Genomic DNA, 6008 nt, shown 5'->3' with positions numbered 1-6008 from the left:
TTGCAATTTTAACAAAAGCACAATGGCGTACTACGATTCTACCAAACTTGATGTCAATTCAAACATACATGTAGTCATTCTTGATTAATAAAAAAGGATATGAAATCGTCATTAAGCATACAAAGTATCAAATTAGCATAAAAATTACTGGTTTACTAGACAAAACAAGTATAGAAGAGGATTCAACAAAGAAAAGTTCTTTATTATAGATCAACGGTGCATATACTTTAGGCAACAAACTTATAACTACCCTTTCCTCTGCCATCTAATATAGTTCAAAATGATAACAGAGATATGATTAGACTCGTAAACAAAAGTTTGAGTTTCAAGAGAGGGCATAGATGAGAAATTGAATTGGTTATGGATTTTCATACAACACAAGTAAAGTGGCGAAGCTGAACTTAATGACTCTAGAACTTCAATAGAATCTTGGGGATCCATATCCTCCTCCTCCCATATTGTTGAAGCCAATTAAATGAGGTTGCAACATAGGGTTATGAAAAATTTGTGGCGAAAACATCTCAGTTTGTTGAGGATTTGGCTGATAATGGAGAGGGATGTTAGAGGATAAATCATTACCAACAGAAAATGGAAAAGTTTGAGCAAAAGCACCCTGAATTGCAATCCTATCAGCATGATGAGCAACAAGTTTCTTAAGCTCCACCAAAATCTTCTTGAATAATTCAAGCTGAGCCTTATTCATCCCATTAATCGGACAAGCCCACCAAAATTGAGCCTTGAACGCCTTGCACAAAAGACTCAACTCATCACCATGCTTTTTCTCCTCGTCTACTGTGTTGTTGATTTGAATCAACTCAGCATTGAGCTCACACACTTTGGCGCTAAGGTGAGCCTCAATAAATTCTATGGTGCTATTGTTTTGCGGTGGGACCCCAGAGAGATAGCGATCTATGACCGTATCAACATTTGGATGACCGAAAGAAAATACGTTTTCACTAGGTGAGAATACAACGAGAGCAACATCTACACACTTTCTTGAAGAGCCCGCTACGACGCTTTGAGAAAGTCACTTGGAGGTTGCGCTCGTTGCTCATTTTTTTCATCTCAATCTTTTGGCGCCCACGACCTTTCCTTCCGCTTGAATGGTTGAAGTACAAAACGATAAAAAGAGAAAAATGAAAAGGGTAAGTGGGTGTGTATGTTACTTTAGACTGAGAAATGATATATTAAAATCGGATGTGAAGGAGTCATTTTATAGCCACTTTTGTTGTGTATATTCCCACTCCCGCGTTGTGATTTGACTTTAAAAAACCAATATGTATTTATCTTTTTCAAACGTTACGCCTTTTCATTAAAATATTTATGGATTGAGAGATTCTCGTCAAATCTCATTTTGCATGGCTAATATAACATTATATTCAATGCAAAAAAAAAAAATGACGCTCTTTTGTCAATTTAACTTGGATAAAACTTAGGTTGTATGTACCTAAATATTTTCAGGAATTTGCAATTATTGCATTCATATTCTTATCTTTATTAAAGAAAAACAAGTGAATATGGTACATACTTCAAAATCTATCATATTTTCGTATACTTATTGTTAAAAAAGATATGAGTGGTCATGTTAACTTGTGTCTTTAGGGCACATGTTAAGCAACGCAAAAATATATTATTTTTTTTTAAATTATGTGCATTCAATTAATCAAAAGTAAAAAAAAATTAAATTCAAATGCATTAATTACAATAAAATATTTCTACTTTTGACTTATTAACTTGTGCCTTATGGACACAAGTTAGCATTTCCCAATAAGAAATACAAATCATTTAATTTTAAAATCAAAACACCAATGGTAACATAGGATTCACTTTTTATTTTCTTCTTTTTTGCCCCAATGCACTTTTGATTCTCGTATTAAAAAAAGGAAAAGAAATTTTGGTCCCTCATTTTGATCCTCATATTATAAAAAAAAAAAAAAAAAGGAAAAAGAAATTTTGGTCCTTCATTTTATAAACTAAAATTTTGATTATCTACTTTAACTTTTTTTAGAATTTCCACCCTATTATATTTTAGGGTTATTTTTGTTGATTTGACATATTCATTATGGATTGGACTACAATACTCCCACTTGAAATAGATTAGACTACAACACTTCAAATGTTATTGGCAAATAAGTTACATCAACGAAGATGACCCCAATATAAAATATGAGTGGAAATTTTAGAGAATGTGAAATTGGAGGTATACACTATGCTTTGTAGTCTCACATTAATAGTTTTGATTCTCTATGATCTCATAGCAGTGTGTGAGAGTAGCAATATTTCTTAATCTTCATACTCCTTATCGTTCTTCACATAATAACCTCTCAGATTTTAAGAAGCCAAGTTTGGCAACACTTACTTTAATTAACAAGTCATTTTTTATGGAAATTCATATGCCTGGAAGCTTTTGTAGACGTTCAATTTGACAATCATATGCCTTTATGAATTAATTATCCTTTCTTGATGGAATGTATACAGAGTACAATTCTCGCTCTTGGATATCATTACTCATTTGTGCTACTTTCTTTTTGGCGTTTATGAATTTGGAGGAAAGGATCACATAACATTTGTGATTTGTTATTTTGGGTTTTGTTTTTTTATCATCAAAGCAAACTGTATAGGTTATAAAGACAAATTACATTATTTTGTCTGGTTCACTCTTCACCAAACATTTGAAAAAAAATCAAAAGGCCTATAGTAGATTATCGCTTGATGGTAAATAGGGTCTGTCCGACACTTAATGAGACCTAAAGTGAAATTTGAAGCAATATCTTTACTAAAAATTCAATGGTCTTCTTAATTCTACTTATTTAATTGAATCAATCAGACTTAGTCAATAGAAAACATATTAATGTAGGTAAATTTGATGGCTGGCATGGTAGGAGTAAGTAAATTCAACTGATAGAGTTCAAATAGTAAACCATTCAATGTGTTTGATTTCAAATTACTATGAAGTCTCTTAAGCATTTTTGCCCCTTTCTCTATGCTGAATTTTTGCCCCTTAGTAAATATTTGGACTAAGTTTGACAACATCAAAGTGGCATTGTAATTTTATTGACCTACAATAAAATTACATTTTAATATTTGTAACCACAATATGCATATACACTACCACCAGCTAGGCATCTAATTCAAAAGTAACAGCTTGAAATTGGATAGTTATTCTTGTTCTTGATTAAAGAAGATAAAAATTATCATTACGCTTGCAAAGTATCAATTCAACATAAAAAATAATAGTTTGAGACAAAACAAGTATAGAAGAGGGACCAACAAAGAAAAGTGCTTTATTATAGATTAACAGTGCAGGTAATGTAGGAAACAAACTTAGAGATTAATTCTTATTTATTCCTTAGCACATGACAAAATATATTCTACAGAACATATAATACCATAGCCATAACATTATTAGAAAAGGAAATTAACTGGCTAGCTAATTCTTCTTGTTATCCTTTTGAGCAGCATGCAAATCAGCAAAATAGCCTTTAGGATTTTTCTCAAATTCCTCCCTTGAAATGTTGGATCCATCTCCTCCAGGTGCTTTCATTGTATCACCCTTAGTGGTATTGCCAACGTTGTCCTTGGGATTGTTTGCAGCAGCACCAACATTGCCATTTCCTTTGCCGTCCATAGTTCAAAATGATCAAAGAAATATAAAAAACAAGGTTTGTGTTTCAAGGGGGGTATGAATAAGAAATTGAGCAGCTAGTTGTGTCTTTATATAGAACATTGTTGTGTTGAAGCTGATCTCATCTCCTACCTCTTAATGACTTTAGCTTCAATTTTCAAGGTCTCAGCAAAAGTGCAGTCAATTGTTCTCTTATCTGATGTTAATTTACCAATGAAGTGTGTGGCCGGTGTGTGTTAACTAATTCATTATGGATATGAATGAATCACGTGTGACAATATTGAGAAAATTGATTTTGTTTTTTTAATTATAATTTTTAGATGGTTAATTGTATTGATGCTTCCATTTGGATCCCTATTCTTTAAATTTTAGCCCAATTAAGATGGTAACCAATTCTTCCATGTCTTTGACCCCAAGTAGGTGTCCCGAAGCTATCACCTTGACTTAGACACATTATGCTCCTATGAACCTAACGCTCAAGTTGGAAGCGGATCATTTGCTTAGTTTTTACATTAGGGTTTAGGCTTCTTTCGAAATGGACAATTCAAATAATCAATCAAAATTCTTTTTTTTAAGGAGATTCATGTTTTCAACTCTTCTATTGCCTTGTTGGCAATGTTATAAGTAATTTAGTAAAATATATTTTAAGTCATTATAACTAGTTTTTTTTTTTATATACATAAACTCAAGGTCATTAAACTAACTTATTAGTACATGTGAAATTAGTTACACTGGTGCTATCAATGTATAAGCTAACAAAAGAAAAACCAAACACATTATGATATTCAATAGTTTCTTTTTTTGTTGTCTGAGATTCAACCTCCAGACCTTGCATATATTATGCATTGTCCTTACCAACTGAACTAAGCTTACGGAAACATATTCAATAGTATTTAGATTCACGGCAAGCTCCTTAAAAAAAAATTGTAGTGAATTTAACAAAATTACGCATAAATTGTTATTTTATTAACCTTGGCTTTTAACAAAAACACAATTGTGCACTATGATTCAATCAAACTCATTGTAAATCCAAACATACACAATGTTGTTCTTGCTCTTTATTAAAAAAGAGATGAAATCTTTACTATGCATGCAAGATATCATGTCTGTTAGCGCGGCCAACACTCGGTGTTATTTAGTCTCACATCGGATATATAGGATTCTTGAGAATAGTTTATATAGAGGAGACACTCCTCACCGTACAAGCCGGTTTTTTAAGGATAAGTTAGGCCTCGATTTTCATGACAATGTCAACATAAAAGTGAACAAAACTACATTAAAATAAAATAAAATAAATCTAAAATTTTGTGCACTCGCTCTCAGTTTCATCCCTCTTTTCCTAAATCTGAGGCATGACTGACCCAACATGTCAAGAGGCCTAAATCAAATTTTTTATAATGAGGCCTTTTGGAATTAAAAAAAAAAATAACACAATGCTTATTAAAAGCATAAACTAAATTAAAATAAAATAAAATAAATCTGAAATTTTATGCCCTCGCTCTCAGTTCCATCCCTCTTTTCCTAAATCTGAGGCAGGACTGACCCAACATGTCAAGAGGCCTAAAACAAATTTTTTATAAAGAGGCCTTTTGGAATTAAAAAAAAAAAAATAACACAATGCTTATTAAAAGCATAATAAATCAATTTTTGTTGTATCTAAGATTTGAACTTTGGTCCAAAAGAATTTGAGGCCTTAAAATTGACCAACTAAGCTAGATAAATATTGATCATTAGTATGTCATATTATATATTTATAATTAAATTCACTTATTTTGAGGTATTTTTTAACCCAAAATCTTGAGGCCTAAAGCCCTCGCTTTGGTGGCTTGGCCCTTAGGCCGACCCTGATCTGAGGATGAGGCCTATCGTCGCTGTCTCCTCCCAACCGCTCAATCTCCTTCCACTCTCTTCATTTCCTCATGGTCGCTGGTCTAAGTCGTCGTCGTGTTCCCTCACTCTCGTCGTCAACAACTCAATATCTTCGCCTCCTCTCAATCGCAATCGCTTCACTCTTTCCATCATTGGTTGAAGGTGATCTCTATCTCAAAATTGTTCTTTAATTTCTTGGTTGAAGGTTTACATTTAGGTTTTTTTGTGTTTTGAATCTTGTTTTTCCACAATTGGTAATCACTAAGATTTACGACCAATAATGGCCTAGATGCAAATGTTTTCTTTTTATAGAATTGAATTTGGATTTATCCCAAAAATCAATAACCATTATTGTTAATCTCAAACAAATGGACTATCTACAAATTTCATATAATGGATAATTGTAAAATTGAGATGCATTCTATATGTTTGATTAATGTGTGGTTAGATATATTGAGTAGTTATTACGCCATGAGCTTTCTCCAACCAATGAGGAGGAGACAGCTGTTACTTG

General features: G+C 32.4%; 1 pseudogene; it reads right to left on the bottom strand.

Annotated features, from left to right (window-relative positions):
- Positions 1-418: 418 nt before the first annotated feature.
- On the bottom strand, positions 419-3628 carry LOC146936797 (agamous-like MADS-box protein AGL62; annotated as a pseudogene).
- Positions 3629-6008: the final 2380 nt, after the last annotated feature.

Source organism: Medicago sativa, chromosome 3 (genome assembly GCF_051527215.1).
Source record: "Medicago sativa cultivar Bolivia chromosome 3, Bolivia_mono, whole genome shotgun sequence".
Classification (NCBI taxonomy): domain Eukaryota; kingdom Viridiplantae; phylum Streptophyta; class Magnoliopsida; order Fabales; family Fabaceae; genus Medicago; species Medicago sativa.
Note: the sequence above shows the minus strand (reverse complement) of the source record. Positions and strands in the feature narration are given on the sequence as shown.